General features: G+C 43.7%; 1 long non-coding RNA gene across 1 annotated transcript; it reads left to right on the forward strand.

Annotated features, from left to right (window-relative positions):
• Positions 1-12,862: 12,862 nt before the first annotated feature.
• On the forward strand, positions 12,863-14,641 carry LOC134467538 (uncharacterized). Its single transcript, XR_010038614.1, has 3 exons — positions 12,863-13,138; positions 13,270-13,428; positions 14,168-14,641. It is a non-coding gene; the product is annotated as an uncharacterized LOC134467538 (long non-coding RNA).
• The last annotated feature ends 6,017 nt before the right edge of the window (positions 14,642-20,658 follow it).

Below are 20,658 nucleotides of genomic sequence, written 5' to 3' on the forward strand. Positions count from 1 at the left end.
CGCAATAGGATGGTGGAACAACCAATCCCCACACACTTCTGTGTAACGTCACAGCTGTCTTTCACAACGTACACGCGACACGCCCCTTTGTAGGTGCAGCGGCAACTTCGAGCCGTCGTAGCAGTGAATTCGTGTGATGACCACAGCCACAAACAAGTTTCCTAATAAATTGTGTTTTCACTTATACAGTTCAAAAATGCATCGTTTTCAACCACATGGCCCTCCTTGATCAATCAGCGAAATGTCGAGCAATTTGGGGCTTGTTAAATGGTTATATTTATGATTGTTGTCAACATGGCATGTTCGGTGTTAGCTGGCTAGCTGTATACCCATAACTTTCCCTGATTGTCGCTCCCAACGCAGGACGCTCCCCGGTCAGCTCGCTCCCACTAGCCAGACTATCGATCCCATCTATTTAGTAAGCTACTCAAAGACTTTCAAAGCTCCCAAATGTCTCGTTTTTAATGGCATGTGTCTTATTAGAAATTTGGGCCGCAATTTCATTCTACACCTACAGTAGTGGTCTGATAATAGCGTGTGACTATCTGGTTCTGTAAAATGCTCAACTTAGCTTACCGAGCTAGTTTAACCCTATCCAGACCGGGCTTTTTTGGCATTCCTGGGCCTGGGGGGGGGCTCTTTTGACCCCCCCCTCATAACTCATGAACGGAATATGGTATGACCACCAAACTTTGGGGAGATGATCTACATATGGATATCTATGAATGAATAAATTTTTGTGTCATTATCTGGTATTATGACGTCATTATGACATCATCTGTTTATAATACCCAAAATCTTGCCATAATGTATTTTCCATCAAATTTAGGTAATGCACTTCAATTTTAATGATTATATGCTTCAGACCACTTTAATGTTCACAAATCTGTCTGATGCTAATGGAAATAGCAAAAAAATATGAAAAAGGAACAACAATGAGACTTAGATCAGTGATTTTCGGTCAGACATACCTGTCAGAAAACCGTTGCCATGGCAACGGCAAAAATGATAAACATAATCTTTTGGTACTAAACTGTAGCCAACTAAATGTTAGGAAAAGTCACCAAGTTTCGTAGTCATAGCTTAAGTCGTTAAGGAATTATACTACATCAAAGTTGGTGCGGGCACTTTTAGCCCCCCCCCAGTCTGGATAGGGTTAAAACATCGAATGATCAAATGGTAATGTGTTGAGCTCTATTTGTGTCCGATAAGTTCATGGTGTATTATTACATCAAACCATGTCAGCCACGAAATGTATTATCATCCAGGCTTTTTAAATTAAGTAAACACTTTCGTGCTGTACGTAGCACGGACGGACACCATGCTTCTTCTTGGAAAGTTTCCTGTTTACTAGGTAGCCCGGCCCCCCTCGCGATTTGATTGGCCCTGTCATCGGATAACTTTCAGCCTCGCAAAACGACCGGGGTCCGCTAGACTGCCCCCGGGAGCAAATTCAATTTGCGGTCACTAGGGGCGTCTAGATTTCTAGGCTAGGCTCAAGCAAGAGTCATTGTAATTAATCACTAAAAATCATTTTTAGTGCGTATACGCTTGGGTTGGGGGTGCGTGGCTTGTCTCGGGCACAGGTAAGGGGGTGCTTTAAAAAAAAAAAACCTAAGAACCACTGCCCTATTGCATCAAACAGTGACGCAAAAGGCCACCACTGTGACAAGTGTGTTTCAGTGACAGATACGTTAAGGCAGTGGTTCTCAAACTTTTTCCATCATTCCCCCCTTCAGACGGCCTGAATGCTTCCGCCAGCTGGTCTCATACCACACGAGGCGCTGGTACGGTATCTCCGTACATTGGCTAATATGGGTTTGCACTGGGAGTCCTAAACAGTAAAACAACAGCATTGGCCGAGCACACTCCAGCCCAGAGGCGCATTTTGTCACCAGGCAAGGCAGGCAGCCGCTTGGGGCCCCCAAGCCACTAGATGGTGAAAAACAGCTAAATTTTCAACTATAATCGCCCCAATTTGCTTCGATTGTTCATTCACTTGGGTTTTTGCTTGGGGCCCCCACTGACACTAGAATCGCCTCTGCTCCAGCCAATGCACTAATGAATGAATGAACTAGCTGTGTCATTAGCAGACTGAATGATGTCCCTACAAGACCCCAACAGCTGTATTACATAATAACGGGAAAAAAAACAAGCGGGAAAAAAAAACAAATGGACCAATATGTCTTGCCCTGGTAAATGTAGCCACCTTGCTTGCAGCCCCTTCCTTTCCGCATTTGTCTAAAGAAAGACAAGAAACATCGAGGAAAAAAAAAAGATGCCACCAGTGTGGAGTGTGAAACAGCAGCAGCCAGGGCAGTTTCAAAGTATTTGGGAGCCCCAGGCAAAGAGGGACTTGGAGCCCCCTTTTGTGTCTTTAAACTACTCGGGAGCCCCCCCCCCTCAACTATTATTATTATAAGAGAGCTTTTGATAGCAGTATCATGACACTTTTCGCTCATTGAATTTAGGGTGGTTTTGCCTCATTCACAAAGTTGTCACTGCTGTCATTTGAATACCCTACATAACCAGTCATTACCAAGGGGAACCCCCTTTCAGCTGGGGAGGGGGCCCAAGGCAATTGCCTCGTTTGCTCGCCTGCCAGGCATGAGCAGCAGCAGCAGCAGCAGTAGCAGCCAGTAGCCCTGTCAGAGCCTCGTCAGAAATGGAGCGCTGCTAAAAATACTAGCCCACTTAACGCTCCTCCTCTTCTCCTCGAGTGGGGAGCGGCGCTGTGTGCTGTGTGCTGTGTGCTGGGCAAGCCCGCTGCTGACAGCTTTGGCCGGGCCCGGGACAAAGTCATCTGAAAGGGCCCCCTACTCAATACATACAATGTAAATCGGACCCAATTCTGGGCCCGGGACAACATACCCCTTTGTTCCCCCCTGTCGGCGGGCCTGGCTGTGTGCTGGGCAGGCCTGCTGACAGCTTTGGTCGGGCCCTGGACAAAGTCATCAGAAAGTGCCCCCCCCCACCCCCCTCTTCCCAATACGTACCAATTAATGGGGACCTAATTCTGGGCCCGCTCTCTCCCTGGGGCCCGGGACAACTGACCCCTTTGTACCCACCCTCTTGACGGCTTCTGTGCTGAAGCTGGAGGGGCGTGACCGGGGACATTATTAGAACGCCTCTAGAACAATACGGAACCCAGCTCAACAGACGGTACCGTCAGAGATTCTTTAAGTGTAGAGATATGTCAATGTAATAGGTTGCTATGGGCACCTAACATGACCAGGTTCCGGTCTGCCTAAAGGGGCGTGTAATAATGCTCCTAGCATTGAATAGAACAGTCCTTAGGTCTGCCTAGGTCTGCCTAAAGGGGGACCCCCCCCTCCCCCTTGCAATAATAGAACCCGGAAACCATGGGCCAATGGAACCTCTCTCTCTCTACTGTCTCTGGTACCGTACACCACTCGTTGCCACCGCTGTCGTTCAGGGAAGCTGGCAGGAGGGGGGGCAAAGGGGTCAGTTGTCCTGGACTCAGGAAGAGAGGGGGCCCAGAATAGGACCCTCATTACATTGTATGCGTTGAGGGAGGGGGTGGGCGTGGGGGTCCTGTCGTTCAGGGAAGCTGGCAGGAGGGGGGACAAAGGGGTCAGTTGTCCTGGACCTCAGGAAGAGAGGGGGCCCAGAATAGGACCCTCATTACATTGTATCAAAGATTCGTATAGGAGAGACAGATACTTCAGGGTCGCTCTTTTCCGGTATCCATGTGAGTTGGGTGAAGGCTTCAAGTTTTGGCAAAGGACGCGCTCAAATTCTTGGTAAAAACGAAAGTCTTTGGGTGCACGATAAAATGTATCAACTTAAGGAAGAAAAATCCGCACTCACAAACTACGTCTCATTATGTATTTATATTACCACCATGTCCAAAAAGCAAACGTAATGAGACGCAGTTTGTGAGTGCGGATTTTTCTTCCTTAAGTTGGGTCAATGCCTCTGGAGACCTTCGGTTAGGAGACTTGCGGAGTCTTGAGGTAGAGAATAAATGGAGTTGAGTTAGCGCTGTAGATGGCGGTAACACACTTCTTGTGCAAACGCCACAAAAAAAGAAAAAATGAAGGAGGGGACAACGCCCCCTTAGGAGACCAAATTTGAGCACACTCCTTTGCATTGGATGGGCATAGTTCAGTGGTGTAGTCTACGTAGAACGCGGGTATACAGAGTTTACCCACTTCTAAATTTCAGGGATTTCAGTATACCCACTTAAAATTGATTGATCCACTATTTTGAATGGCACAAATATATACAGTATACCCATTTCAAAAGATGCTCAAATATACAGTATACCCACCATAAAAAAGTAGAGTACACCACTGGCGTAGTTTGACATATCTTTCTCTCCCATACGATTCTTTGATTACGCTTTGGTGAAGGGGGGGGGGGGGGCTCCTTTCATATGACTTGGTCGTGGGCCTGGCCAAAGCTGTTACTGGCCCTGCTGTCGTTAGTAATAGGGATGCAAGGGGGTGGGTGGGGGTGGGGGTGGGGGTGGGGATGAGGCTGGGTCATCTTTATCATGTCCGGGAAAAAAAAGGAAAATTAAAGAAAAAAGAAAAGTCTTTGCTCAGCAACTTTGCAAGTTATTCTTTACTTTCATCTAGACCATCCCGTACAGGGACTCAAAGCTTTTCTTTTTTTTTATTCTAGTTCTCTCTCTCTCTCTCTCTCTCTCTCTCTCACCTCTCACTCACTGCCTCTCCCTCTCTAATGCCTCTCTCTCTCTCTCTCTCTCTCTCTCTCTCTCTCTCTCCTGTCTTTTTAGTGCAATTTATGTCAACAAATTTGGTGCAGGCTCATTGAGGAAGAATAATGGTCTGACCTCCCCCAGTCGCCTACCCCTACAGTATAAGAGCGTGATGTTACGAAATGATACAGGACAGTAACCCACATTAGATGCCCCGCCAACAAAGATGATCTCGAACGAATTGCGTCTAATTTCTCACGCAAACAAAAAACTGAAATTGCGTCGCATTTTCTCTGACACACATGCGCAGTGGTCATGCAGCTGTCCGTGACAGGCTAGGTTTAGGGAAAGTTTTGGTCAGGGCACAAATTTAAAACTCAGAAACGTGGCATTACTGACAGGTTAGGTTCAGGGATGGTTTTGGGAAGGGCACAGTTGTAAAACTATGAAACACCCTGTAGTGTCAACTACAGCAGTGGTGCTCAAACTGTGGTACGTGTACCACTGGTGGTACTTGAGACATCTCTTGTGGTACTTGGAAGAATTCATTTTTTGTGCATTGATTTGAAGGCTGATCAAGTTGTTGCAGTCGAAAATGTCTCTTTGGTCTCACATTTTGTAATATTGAACTGATATGTGAAAACATATAATAAAGAATAATAGGCAAGCAAGAAATTTAAAAACAAACTTGCACTGAATGTGACCGTAGCTGTTGATGCCGTTATGAACCTCTCCTGTATTGACTGGCAAAAGTGAATATGGAAGGCCTTTGCTAATGTTGGTTGTCAAGGTGGTACTTGGAGAGCTCAATATTTTCTCGAGTGGTACTTCACACAAAAAGTTTGAGAACCACTGAACTACAGAAACCTAGCCAGGCCACGCCCTCCTAGTGACGCAACACCTTGGGCGTGGCTTCTGGTGAGGCCAAGAGCAATGTAAATATCATTCCTGATCTCTCGAAAAATCGGGAACTCCACCCACTTTGTCAGACATCCGTCAACCAGTAGCAAACCTATAGGGAGACGGGTCAACCATGCCGTTTGGGAAAATATAATTGTAATGCTCTTGGTCAGACCAAGGCTCGAAGATATTTTAAAGTCGATGATAATCAGGCTAACAGAAACCTGTAGTATGGTAACTTTATTACTTTATTATATATTCTCTCTCTCTCTCTCTCTCTCTCTCTCTCTCTCTCTCTCTCTCTCTCTCTCTCTCTCTCACTCTCTGTCTCACACACACACACGCTGAAAATGCCCCTCTTCTTTCTCAAACTTAAAATCCTGAAAAACCCTATACTACGCATTCAATGGCAGTCTGACTAGTAACTACAGCAAACCTATGACAGGTAAACTCATGTGCACGTTCACACATACACACACACGCGCACACATACACTCACACACACACATGCTGAAACTGCCCCTATCTTACTAAAACGTAAAATCTAGCACCCTACTACGAATGCGAATAGACATTGCAGTCAGTACTGACTTCAGCTGCAGTAGACAAAATATATTAAAAGTAGGCCTATCTAAAAGTATCTACAGTTATGAATCACTGCGATAACTACCTCAGTAATAACCTCAGTAATAACTGCCATAGTAATAATCAATTCATGGTAAATGGTAAATGGACTGCATTTATATAGCACCTTTCCACACATTGCATGCCTCACATTCACCCATTCACACTCACATTCACACACCGGTGGCAGTGGCTTCCACACTGGGTACCAACCTGTCACCAGGAGCAATTTGGGGTTAGGTATCTTGCTTATCTGGCCGAGCGGGGCTCGAACCTGCAACCTGCAACCTTTGGGTTGCCGAACGGCCCCTCTACAACCTGCCCTATCTGGGCAATGTAATGCTCAGTACGCACGTGTGTGTCAGCATAATGGCCTTGTGTAGGAGTTGACCATTGGGATGGCTTGTTGTGCTATTCCGCTTACTTAGGCGCCAGCACCACCTGGTGGAATTAATTGTTACAACAGTGACAAGTTTAATCTCGTTCCACTACCACCCTGGTACAGTGTGTTAAAATATTGTACATCCTTGAAAGGATTAATATACATAGTCATTACTTTATTCGAAGGAGCACTGTGTAGGATGGTGGCCAGAGTAGGTATTGCGTCTATGCTGCTCATTGAAACTCTGCTGCCTATTGCCAAATTTGGTCCTTTCATGAACATTTACAAAATAATAAACTAACATTTACCAGTAGGACTAAAGTACATTAAGCTTTGCATCTAAAAAATTATATTTCTGGAAATTCATGGAGAAGATCCCCCTTTTCCTTGGGGCGCCATTGGGGGCTGCCCCCTTGCACGGGTGAAGCATAAATGCAATTTCGTTGTGTGCAGTGTGCAGTGGACACTTGTGTGCTGTGGAGTGCTGTGTCACAATGACAATGGGAGTTGGAGTTTCCCAGTTGGGCTTTCACTTCAATTCACTTTTCATAGGCTATATGTTAGTTCATAACTTTTTGAGTTACCCTGCTGACAAACAAACAGTCTGACAGACAGACGAACCAACCCGATCGAAATCATAACCTCCTCGGCAGAGGTAATAAATGAGGAGTATTTTCTTACAGAACTACATTATTACATTACATTGCACTTAGCAGGCGCTTTTATTTATTCAAAGCAACTTACAGTTATTATTTTTTCAGGGTATTGGTTACAGTCCCTGGAGCAATGTGGGGTTAGGTGCCTTGTACAAGGGCACTTCAGCCATGGGTGGAGATATAGGGAGAGGTCAGGAGGGATTTGAACCTGTAACCCCTATATTGAAAGACCAACTCTCTAACCACTAGGCCACGGCTGCCCCCATTAGGATTTACAGGGTAGTTTCCTAGTAATTACAATTATATCAGAGGTGTAAAAAAAATCTTGTATGGTGTAAGTACAACACTAGCACGTGGTATTACATAGCTGGTAGGGCTGCACGATATTAGAAAAATATGCAATACACGATAACATGACTGTATATCGCGATATCGATATAACTCACGATATTTAACATAAACATATATTTTCCCCTCTCTACTTGCCATTCTACACTTCATCATGTATGAAACAACTGAGAGCAATGTTTTACACTCAGTGGTACACAGTGGTGTAGTCTACGTAGAACGCGGATATACGGAGTATACCCACTTCTAAATTTCAGGGATTTCAGTATACCCACTTAAAATTGATTGATCCATTGTTTTGAATAGCACAAATATGTACAGTATGCCCACTTCACAAAAATCTCAAATATACAGTATACTCACCATAAAAAAGTAAACTACCCACTGGGTACACTGGTCTAATGGTCAGCTGTAAGACAGGTACTCTGGTTTACTGGTTACCTGTGTAAAATATCTTATATATTGTATAATATCTCATATAATGCTGAAGTCATCCAACAAGTAGAGCTGGGAATCGATCCAAATATCCTGGATCGATTCGATTCCGATCCAGAAGGTCACGATCCAATTCGATCCACGATCCGATCCGATTCAGTTCGATCTTCTGTATTGCTGGGTTGTTACTTCAACCCATTTATTCGTAGAATTCTAAGACTGGCTATAAAAACCTAAATATCTCAGCCTTTGATGCCCACACAAACATGAAATACCATGATAGCCTACAAGAATGTGGAAGAGAGCTACAGGATGTGCTTAAGAAAATAGCGCCTATAATCATCTGCAAAAGTTCGATCCACAAAATTGTGAATCGATATCACACTTTTCGAACATGAATCGATATTGCATCGCGATTCGATCTTTTGAACCCAGCCCTACCAACAAGTGTCCACTATGAGTACACTGTGGTTTACTGTATGCTGTGGGCAACTATGGGTTTCATTACGCTGCCTGAGAAATCACCATAAACCAGAGACATTGTCAATATGTTTTCACAAGGCTATTTAGAGATGGCAAATCTTTCACCTTTTTTACTCGTGACATTTTATTCGTGGGCAAAACAAAACAAAACAAAAAGGCACGACATCAGTAGAAATACAAACCACTGTAATTGAAAGCTGACATTTTGATCAGCCAGAACCTTCAATTCAAAAATAAATAAATAATTCAAGGCAGTTTATCAGTAATAATTGATATAGTGACACCTGCTGTGACATACCACTCAGTCATGGAGTTGTGTTTGGAGGATGTGTTCTGACTACCATAGCAACAAGCCTGTGGTCTGACAACTGCAGATACTGTTCAGTATTCTGACAACAAAATAGGGGTGCATTTCTCGAAACCATACTTGCTTAATTCGTTAGCAACTGCACTTTGTTGTTTCAATGCAATTTCCCATTGGCAACTACCCAAGTTGCTAACTGTCTAGACAACTACACGTTCAAGAAATGCACCCCTGGCTATGGCATTGTGGTCTGACAGCGGATCCTGTTCAATACCTTAGAGCAGTGGTCTCCAATTAACTTTTCCCAAGGGGAAATAATGTAGAGCAAGCGAGGCCGCGGGCCAGACCCCCCCCCCCCCCCCCCCCCCCCCCCCCCCCCCCCCCCCCCCCCCCCCCCCCCCCCCGCCCCCCCCCCCCCCCCCCCCCAAAAAAAAAATAAAAATAATAAAAATAAAAATAAATAATAGAAACACTATTGAAATATTAAAATATTAGTAAATGAAGGAAGAATCACCGCACACTGGTATCTTTGCTTGTGGATTATTTGGTGAACAACGCGTTTCACCCAGAGTGAACCTGATGAAACAATAGCGAAATGCGTTGTTCACCAAATAAACTTCCAGCAAAGATACCAGTGTGCGGTGATTCATCTTTCATTTACTTGGATTACTCTTACTGCACATCACCAGCACCTGGACAAGTGGTTGTGCACAGGGACGTGACTTTGATTAAAATATTAGTATTAGCTGTTGCAATATAGTGCCAGGGAGGAATGTAAATAAAGACCAACTGTGGACAGGTTAACGAGAGAGAGAGAGAGAGAGAGAGAGAGAGAGAGAGAGAGAGAGAGAGAGAGAGAGAGAGAGAGAGAGAGAGAGAGAGAGAGAGAGCGAGCACGTTCAACTGCTGAATGCATGTTCAACTGCTGAACGTGCTCTCCAGCAGAGCCACTTCAGTCACGGCACGGAGGGAGGGAGGGGGAGAGAGATTTAGGCTACATGACAAGACCTAAAACAAATATAGGTCAATGTGCGCTAAAATCCCAATTCGATCGAGGAACAAAAGTCATTTCCATAGCGATTAAATCTCATTGAACTCGTGCGCTGCATCTCACCTCTGCCTGAACAGAAAAGACGCAAGCCCATGCAACAGGTGGCACCCAGGCAGATGAAATAGTTAGTTTCCAGGAATGCTCGTCTATATATTTCTTTATTGCGGTCGTTTTCGAAAATCATATTAGTTTTCCTCCAACGCATTCCCGATGTATCATGCATTCTCTGCTCAACTGATCTCGCATAACGCGCCCCTACCAAACTACGGGGGAAAAATATCCTCCACATTTAGAATGGGCTACTACAGTACGCCAGCTAAAATGCAAAGAGGGTGATATCACAAATACACAAAAATAGTGCAGGGGAGGAGAATCGTCCAGATTTAACAGAGGACAGAGTGAGTGCTCTAACGGAGCGCTCAAGACTCTTCTGGTTGAACAAAGGGAAACACGCTCATGAGCACCGTGCACCGTCGGGGCTGTCGGGGAGATGAGGTGGGCCATCAGGAATATTAAACCCTATTCTGCCTAACTACTGGCCTACGTATGTTTCCTGGACATTTCTGAAATTCGGGTTAGGGGTAGGGTGGAGCAAGGTAGCCTACTGTTCTCAGATGCTCCCGTGGCGCCTTCAGATCGGCTAAATTAGGAATGCGATACACTTATACACGTGCCATACAGAAATACAGATACGGTCAGCCAGACCTTGAATATTATAGGCCGGAAGGTGACCCTCGAAAAGTGCTTCAGAAACCGAACTTCGCTCCACAGCCTCCGAACAAACAGACATTCAGTTCATAAAAAAGAAAGACTTATATAGAGAGTTTAAAACCTCTGTTCGGAATAGTCCGCACTGCAAGGCTATTCAAATTCGCAACGTGTAATGACGAACTACTGTCTCCGAGGCGTATGTAGATATTCGGCCGGCGTAATAATACTTTTCGCCTCGAGAGGTGCCACGGTTGAAGCGTCATCAGAAGGAACGAATCAGCTAACTGCTATGTCAGCTGAGATGAGGAGTAAACGGAAGTAGCATGGCTACCGAAGGAGCTGGTCGATCATCTAGTAGTACCAGAGAACCTCTAACAGGGAGAAGGCTCAGTCTCATTGGTTCCCATTGTAGCCAGTTAGCTTCGCATGCATAATGCAGTAACGAGCGTGGGCCAGTCCTTCATGTGGGAAAATGTATGGAATGGAAAGGGGAACCCATGCTAAATACATTGCTACTGCGATTTCCAGTCACAAATATCATCAACAAAACATTCCTGGTAAGCACTATGACTGTTGTTTAACAATAGGCTGTATTGACAAATCGCACAGGTGTGTAGTTTTACAGCAGGTTAGAAGATTTCAACCTGTACTCGCTAGCATCGCGCTAATGTTTATGGGTTTGGCCCCATAAAAATTGAGCTTTGTGACCCAGTATATAATAATCTAGTGGCGCAAAATAATCGAAACGCTACTCAAATGGGGTCTTATTATTTCTAGCTTCGAACTTAATATTAATATTTCAGGACAAAAAATTATAAAAAATCACAAAAATGATAATGGTAAAAAACTCCATTGACACCCATTCATTTTGCACTGTCCCGTGGTTAGGGTTAGCCAATTGTGGCTAACAGGAAGTTCCGTGAGTGAACAGCCCCTGGTAGTACCGAGGAAGACGAAATCTCGACCGAAAATGTACAAAAAAAAGACATCTTCGAAACGCAAGTTGTGTTACATGCATATATCTTCGGTCAAGCATGAAGAAACACAGAATTTCACCAATATACGGTGGAATACATATCGAAATTTTCGGCAGCGGCTAGAATTGAAGGGTGAGTGCAGAGGCGTAGCAGAACATTTTAAGCAATGTATTGAGTTGGAGTTTGACGAAATTCCCGAGGATGCGGCTCTCCATCCCACATGCTACCGGAGGTTTATTGACAAGCGGGAAATTGAACGAGTCACACGGCGTGTCTTGCGAGAGGCAGAGAGGGGAGATGGCCAACAAGACCCCCGAACTAGCCAGGCTACCTCCGCTTTATCGGCTGTGACCACCACTCCGACCAGGAAACTGCGATCCAGATCAAGCTTGGCCATCACGAGCTCTGGCCCCGTTCTTCCTTCTGTCTGCATGATTTGCAAGAAAGACAGCAAATTTATCGTCGCGAGTGGCAGACGTCAAAGAGAACGAAGACACAGACTTAACCGCAGGTAAGATTACTCTCACCCCCACCACACAGTCTATGCGAATGCATCCCATCCCCCAAATCACACACACACACACACACACACACACACACACACACACACACACACAGACACACACACACACAGATGTTAGTAGAAGTTTAGAAGTTGACTGACTATCTAGCCCACACTGCTGCACAATCATTGTTTTTTTTGTCTAATTCTAATATGAATGCACGTGTGAATTGGCATAATGTGTTATGTGTGTGGGTGTGAAATTACATTCCAATAGCCTGCAAAACATCCCCATGCCTATAGTACCCCCAGTGTTTTAGGTTTTAGATGTTTAAATGAATCACACTTTGTCTTAAATAGGATAGGGTATGTTTATATGGATGTCAAAGCATGCCTGATGTTGATATGACTCTGAATATCTGTTCAGAAATGTGGCTCCTCAGCCTGATGGCCTGTCTGGTTAAGACACTGCTTCTGCCATCCCATCCCCCGTGCCATTCCCCTACCCCCCACTGCCCCCCTCTCTCACTTGTACACTTGGGATTTTTCCGCTTCTGTCCCTGGGCAGCCTCAGTGACCAGGCTCAAGAGGTGTGTCCTGGCTGTGCTGTACATCTGTGTGCTTAACCCCTTAGCACAGCACCTATGTTATAACCTTACTGTCACCAAAATTTTAATATGTATGTCTTAATCTGTTACTCTGCACTGTCATAGCAATGTTGTTATGATGTAGTTTTCAGCAAATAGTGAATAGGCCTGCTGGCAACCCCATCTGCACTGCAGTAAGAGGCTACGGAATGCTTTTTTGGGGGGTGCAACACCCATCGCCATTTTGTTTTTTTACAATACCACTCCACCAGGAAAAATGTCTAATTGTTTGCCTGTCTATTTATTCATTCTTTTTTCTTTTCTTTTGTACAAGGCAAGTTGCAGGAAGCAGCTGAAGTAAAGGAAGCCAAGAGCATCCTCATTCACATCAAGGACAGAGACTGTGTGGCTCTGGAGGTGCAGTACCACAGAAGTTGCTACAGAGAGTACACAAGGTTTTTGAGTGAGCCTGTCAGAGCAGAGAAAGAACAGTAAGTCAATCTTAATTTTATATAGAAACACAGTACAATGTGTGTCCTATGATTGAGACAGTTTGTTCTCACAACATGAATCTCACAAAGAAAGCTCTCACAACACACATCTTCTTCTATATTTTTGTAAGGATTGGGCCAACATTTGATCTGAGCTACAAGTTATTCTGCGAGAGGGTAATCCGCTAAAGGCTACTGATCAACCAAGAGGTGCTGAGGATGAGCCAACTGAGGAAGGCCTTTATTGCCCTTGTGCAGTCAAGTGAAGGTGTTGATGCTTCAACCTACAGGTAATTGCAAGTCAGTGTATTACGAATTTGTCAAATCCAAGGGAAAGTTCACGCATGTGACTTAAAGGACCACTTCAGTCAATTTCAATATGCTGTTGTATTGCTCATACCCTTAACTTGTCAGTACCCGGGTGATGGCACATTTTTCGGCTCAGCCCTTTCCGAGATATGAGCTATTCTAATGGGGGCAGCATTTGTTTACATTGTTTACAACATAGGCCTACTCCAAATATTTAAAGGGTGTCGCTGTTTGCTAGTTGTCGGCTGATGTTGTATAACCTTTTGGATGTTTTTGGGAATAAATAAAAATGTTTTTTGAAATGTAAACAAAGCGCTGCCCTCATTACAATGACCAGAATCTCGGAAAAGGCTGAAGAAGAAGAAAAAAAAATCTCTAGTACTGACACGTCCAGGGTAGTGTGAGCATTACAACTGCATGTTGAAATTGACTGAAATTATTCTCTATAACTCTGCTTGTCATCTGCACATACTGTACTTGTAATATTTTGAAATAAGGAGGATGGCAGTATTCTTGATAGTGTGATGTTCGTTACAGTATGTGCTTCCCTTGGGAATACTTGGTATTATATATGTTGCATAGCAAGTAAACTCCACCAATATTATTTATTCACTCCGAGTTAATGTGTGAGGGTGGCTATCTATTGCATATCAGCGACTACATGAAGCCCCACTATGCTTGTACTGATATGCCTCTTTTTTTGTTGATTTGTGTTTACAGACAGGATATATTGAAGAAGAGGCTCAGTCGTGATTTTCCTCAGCTAGTGTTCCACACCCCCGCCAAACGCAACACATCTGAACTGGTTTTTGCTGAGAACTTGTCGACGAATGCAGTCTTGGACTTGTTACCATCAGGTGCGGAGACGACTCAGTCCAGCGAAATGAGCCAGACAGACAGCGACACAGAAAGGAGGAAGTCAAAGCAACCAACCACAGCAGAGGAGACACGGACACTTTACACAGCAGCTTTGCTTTTGAAGAGGCTGCTTAGTCACAGTCCTGGCATGTCATGCCCATGGCCCCCAACTGCAGTAAACTTCAATCTCACTGAAGTCATTTGCTGTGGCATGCGCAAAAGATGTGTACCTGGATGCTTTCACACAGTTCATGAAAATGCCGGTTCATGTGTATGCCACTTGTTTTGATTTTTTTATTTGTTGTATAGTTATTAGTGAATAAATGAATACATGAATACCTGAATGGTCCTTATCATTGATCATTAGATTATTTCCATTTATTAATGTGAATATGAAAAGGTAACCTTATCATCCACTTGCATAATAGTTGTTGGTGCTATAAACAAAGCACTGTTACAATCACTTAGAGGGTTATCAATAGCCTGGGTTATCTATAGCCTACTTATTGTAATTGTTTCCATTAATTGCTCAAAACCACAGGATGAAATGTCAATTGCAAAATTGTGCCTTGTGCTGTAAATAAAGCACTGTTTATGATTTATTTAGAACTTATCCCAATCCAGAGATATATGCATGAGTATTATTTTTAATAATTGTTATTATATGTGAACATGAAAAGGTAACCTTATCATCCACTTGCACAATAGTTGTTGGTGCTATAAACAAAGCACTGTTTGGAGTTACAATCACTTAGAGGGTTATCAATAGCCTGGGTTATCTATAGCCTACTTATTGCAATTGTTTCCATTAATTGCTCAAATCCACAGTATGAAATGTCAATAGCATAATTATGCTTTGTTCAGTAAATAAAGCATTATTTATTATTTATTTAGAATTTGTCCCAATCCAGAAATGTAGGCACGAGTATTATTTTTGATAATTGTTATTATATACCCTCTTCAAAAGGGTATTTTGGGAGATTCTTATAGGTAGGTCAGACAGACGGCTTGTCATTATTTTCAGTTTTTCAAACGGCTTGCCACTTTTTCCCCGTAAATCGGCTACGTGATTGGTTTAAAACGGTCACATGGTGTCCAGTGACGTAAAAATCGTCATTCCCTACAGAGGGTAAGATTTCTTACTAAAATGTCACCGTTTTAATTACGTGCACGATTACATGAAGCGGACATTTCACGGTAAGTTGAACATAGCTTTGGTCGTTTCATCATCTAAGGGACCTACTGTTCGGAAGCTGTGGAGCGAGGTTGAACGAAAAGGGCTGTCACCCTACGGCCTATTACGCATGCAAGACAAAGCAAAACTGATATAACAAAAACATACAATAGAAGCAAAGGAGAATCGTTTACATTTGCAAACAGAAGAGAGTTGAGAAAACTCTGCCGTCTTGGCTTAAATAACTGTGCGCTTCGCGCCTCATGACTCTCCAGGTTTAATAGAAAGGGCGCGGCTCACCGCGGCGCGCAGGCTGCACCCAGCAACGTTGACCTTCAGGAATACTCAGCTAATCTTCTACCTGGCTCTATATTTCCAAGACATTTTAAAGGAACTGGTTTCGTTTTTGTCCTCCCTTCTTTTGGTAACGACTGTTCTCTGGAGCTTGAATTGCGTTGACGTCTCTACATGTAGGCTACTATACCTTGCATAAATGATACTTCCAAAATACGGGATAATTGTCATCCAAACTTCACATAAATGTGAGTAAACAAAAGACAAAATGTAGGCTATATGGCCTGCTAAATACATACAAATAGGGAAGGAGAGAATTGTCCTCATTTTCAACCAGAAGAGAGGAGAGTGCTTCGATACCGTACAATTGCGAATGGTCTGATGACCGAGGTAAACGCAATGATGAATAACGGCTTCTCTAGATGTCTAGGAGACAACAGATTGCACTTCACCATTTTCCCTCATTGTCAATGTCTGTCATGAGACTGTTATTATAAGATTTAACTGTTTGTGAATGCTTAGGAGAGATAACTGACGTTTTTGTGATCGAAAATCGCGCATGGCCACAAATAGGCGCATTTATGGTTTCATTTTTAAGGACCTCATGGCGGGCCAGAAATTTGCTGCCCGCGGGCCGCAGTTGGCCCGCGGGCCGTTGTTTGGAGACCAGTGCCTTAGAGTCTAGACACCCGGGTCTGACACCGGGAGTGCGTTACAATATGCGACCTTGCCTCCTCCACTTGCGCTTCTCTCCTCACTGACGACAGCATTATATTTCAATATCTTGCAAAAGCTCAATTGTAGAGTCTTTTTCTCATTTGCAATTGGGATAGTGAATGAAAAACAGTCCCTCAAAAGTTGTTGTGGCTAGGCTGACAGCTGGGAAACTTTATCGTTTTCTCCACGGAGGAGGGGCCAGGAGGCGAGACGAGGAGACAAGCACAATTGGAGGAGGCAAGGTCGCATATTGTAATGCAGGGATTAAAGTTTTCCGTCGCTACGACGGATTTCCGTCAACTGGATTTTCGTTTGGACGGATTTCCGTCCGTATAATTTATGTCAATTAATTTACAATTTTTACTTTCCAACTGAACTCAAATCGAGAGCACTCCTGGTCATGAGAAGGGGACGAGAGGTGTGTTTGGTGTACGGATTTAGTCATACACTCCACCACTGGTGGTGTGATACAACATTCACTCATCAGTAGTTTTGTTCCTGTTCTTCCATGTTCCAAAAAAAAGTACACGAGCGATCAACAATTCGGTGGCGGCGCAGCGCGAGAGATTAAAAAAAGGGAGAAAAAAAAGCCATCATTGTTGCTGATGGCAGAAAAGAAAATAAGTGTAATACTATGTCTTTAAAGTGCAATGACAATCGTTAAACGAGTTGGACTGAGATTCCAATATGGGCTAATAAATAATGCATAGCCTACCGGTATGCATGCATGGAACTCAGCTGGAAGAAGGTAGGACACGTTTCCATTATCATTGCACCTGCCGTGGTAGATAGTTAGAAAAAAAAGATTAGTTTACTTCGACTGCGCATGATGTTCTTTTCATTAAGGTTTTGCCTTTTAAGCATTGTGACTTTTACCAACATTATTCATAACCCCAATGGGACGGCTATCATTGGCAGCTAGCTAGGATACCATGCGTTTCATCCTCAAAGTTTAGCGCGTTTGACTGGCTGCGTGTAGAACTAGCTCTAGTTGTCTGTCTGACGACGGATAATTTACAGTCTCATCTGTAATCATAGCAGATTAACTTTGTTGTAGCCGATATATATTAAAGAAAAAAGTTTTTAAAAAATGGGTTGCATTTTACAGGGGTCACGGATAGGCTATCTCTGGCAGAGGCAATATTTTATGCCACGTCTTGTTCTGGGAAGCAGTGTTCTGATGGGTGGACTCATGGTCGATAAATGCCGTTTCGATGTTTGTTTCACTTTCAAGGCTTGTTGTAGGCTACTGTGTGATGCTGTTTTTGCTAACTGGAATAGTGTGCAGAGTTGTGTGCGCTTTTTTTTGAGTGGCTCGACGTCTGTGCCCATCCTCTCGGATGCGTTTCGTTTGAGTTCAGTTATTTGCGCACCAGTGTTGCCAGATTTTCTACGACAGATAAGCGACTGACGTCCTGAAAACAAGCCCAAAAGAAGCGACTGACGGGCGTAGTGAAAACAAGCCCAAAATAAGCAACCGAATGGGTGGGTCAGTCGCGTGCCTAGTCAGGGAAGACCTTGCTCTTTGCGGGAGTCTGCGTGGCAGCTAAAATCCCCTCAAGTGACCACAGAAAGTGGGAGTTAACAATGCTGTAGTAGGGTCACTTGTAAGGATGAGTGAGAAAAAACGAGTTGCCATAGAGAAACACATTCAAATGACCGGCAGAGCAGGAGAAAACAGCAAGCCCAAACCTGGAAAGAGCAAGCCCAAAAAAACCGCAACCCGCGACTTTACAAAATTCAAAGCGACTGCTCAAAAAAAGAAGCCCAATGTCGCTTATAATAAGCGGACTTGGCAACACTGTTGCGCACCGGGCACTCAGGACTGATGGGTGGATTTGCCTTGATTCGAGTGAAAAGTTGCGCGACAAGCTTATGTGTGTTACTTTTGTTAAACGATAGACGTGTGTCTGTGACTGGGTTGTGTCTGCTTGCGAAGCGTGCACCGAGAAGCAAAAAAGTAGCTATAGGTTTTCAAAACGGTAGAACACAGAGGTAGACTACCGCAACCTGTTTGTAAACGTCAACAAGTTATTTGTAACAGGATGAATAGTGAAAAAGGCAGAAGGGGAAAACATACAAATAACATACAAATAACCAACAACTCTCTTTCTCCCTCTGATTGCTATGCATTATTTTTTAAATGTCATGCAGAAATACAACTGCAAGCAATGCGCACCAGTGCTTTCACCAGAACAGTGTTTGCCCGTTCTGATGTGAAAGACAAAATATAACCTACTAATACTACAAAAAAAAAAAAAACATAATGGGATCACTGTATCAACACATTGCAATTCCAAGTCAATAATTCTGTGATATCAGGTAGACCATTTTGAAACAACACTCATTGTGAATCCATTCTGCAAAATGTTGTGAACAATTCATAAACAATGGGTAGAAATAAGAGGAAAATAACCAAAACATGCCCCAAATTGCAGTTCAGTGTTTGCAGTCTGATATAGTATCCATTATCCCTCCATTCTCGGCCAGTTCTAGTCAATCTGGTGGCCTAGGCCTGCCCCCTTTTCCTCTTTCCTTTTTTGTATTTAGAAATTGACATCTGTAAATATAGCATTGTAGGCCTACATCTGATTGAGCACATCTGATCTAGTACTTACTATCTACAGGTACATTCATACTGAGTGTATAGGCCTACTGAGTGTATGATGAATATTCATTGTTAATGTAAAGTGTAACGTTTTATGTTGGTTGAAGTTCTGATTTTGTGGCACTTTTTGGTATTACTGGCGCCCTCAAGACATAGGCCTATTCTGCTTTAGGCGACAGTCCTGTCTGCCTATGCCTAGCGCTGGCTCTGGCACCATTCTTTGCATAAAACCAGTGTATGTTTCGTTATGTGGGCAGAGCCTGGCTACATTGGTTTTCGTAGGGTTACGGAGTGATACTCGATCGGGTGCCTAACCGGCAAAAAAGTTCAGTCAGATGACTTTTTTTTGCTTTAATCCCTGTGTAACGCACTACGGGTGTAGTCACTTCTCTAAACCCTTCCTTCGCCACCTGACAACTCCTGGTATTGTACTTCTGCCTGTCAGCTTCTGCAAGAACAAAACATCTGGCAGTCCCATTACATTCAGTCATGGGTGAGCGGTTAGGGCGTCAGACTTGCATCCCAGAGGTTGCCGGTTCGACTCCCGACCCGCCAGGTTGGTGGGGGGAGTAATCAACCAGTGCTCTCCCCCATCCTCCTCCATGACTGAGGTACCCTGAGCATGGTACCGTCCCACCGCACTGCTGCTCCCCATGGGGCGCCACTGAGGGCTGCCCCCTTGCACGGGTGAGGCATAAATGCAATTTCGTTGTGTGCAGTGTGCAGTGTTCACTTGTGTGCTGTGGAGTGCTGTGTCACAATGACAAATGGGAGTTGGAGTTTCCCAATGGGCTTTCACTTTCACTACATTAGTGTCCACAATAAGGCTTCAAAGTGATGTCACATCCTGCGATGTCATGGGACCTCACAGCGTTTTTTGGCGGAAAATGTTAGTATGTAATCCAATGGCGATATTAAAATGATATTTCGATCCCCTTTGCATTGTGCCACGATCTTCACGTATGTTGTTTCTGATAATGTGTATAATTTTTCGTACAAGACACCAAACGATTTAGAAGGGTGTGTTTCTTAAAAATTTTCAGGCAGATGGCCTCGGATCAAAATATTAATACTTCTGCATGAATAATCTAAATTTAGCTCCTTAACCCAGCGCATATAATGACTGGAATCAGAAGATATTTACTCGCTACCATGCTATGTATTAGATGGTCAGCTAAGGTCCCGTGAAATGAGGAACTAAGGGGCGGGACTTTCAAGCCCTATAGTTTAATGTCATTGTTCAGTGACTCATCACCATTGGCCAAAAATTTAGCTACCGTGCACCGTTATGATGCACAGAGTGGACAGCTGTCATTACCGTCATCATGTATTTGGTATTGAGTAGCTCTTTGTCTCATGAAGACAGCACTCATAGTTAGTGAACATTCAGTTACCAATAAAAAGTTGAGGATTATGAATGTGTTGAAATTGAAGACAATTGAATATTTTTAATTAAACATACTGTAAGAAAAAAATATTTGATCAATGTTTTTTTCGTAGGTATTTCACCATTTTTTACTCACTCACTCACTCACTCTCACACACGCACACACATGCGCG

The sequence above is a fragment of the Engraulis encrasicolus genome, chromosome 17 (genome assembly GCF_034702125.1).
Source record: "Engraulis encrasicolus isolate BLACKSEA-1 chromosome 17, IST_EnEncr_1.0, whole genome shotgun sequence".
Lineage (NCBI taxonomy): Eukaryota > Metazoa > Chordata > Actinopteri > Clupeiformes > Engraulidae > Engraulis > Engraulis encrasicolus.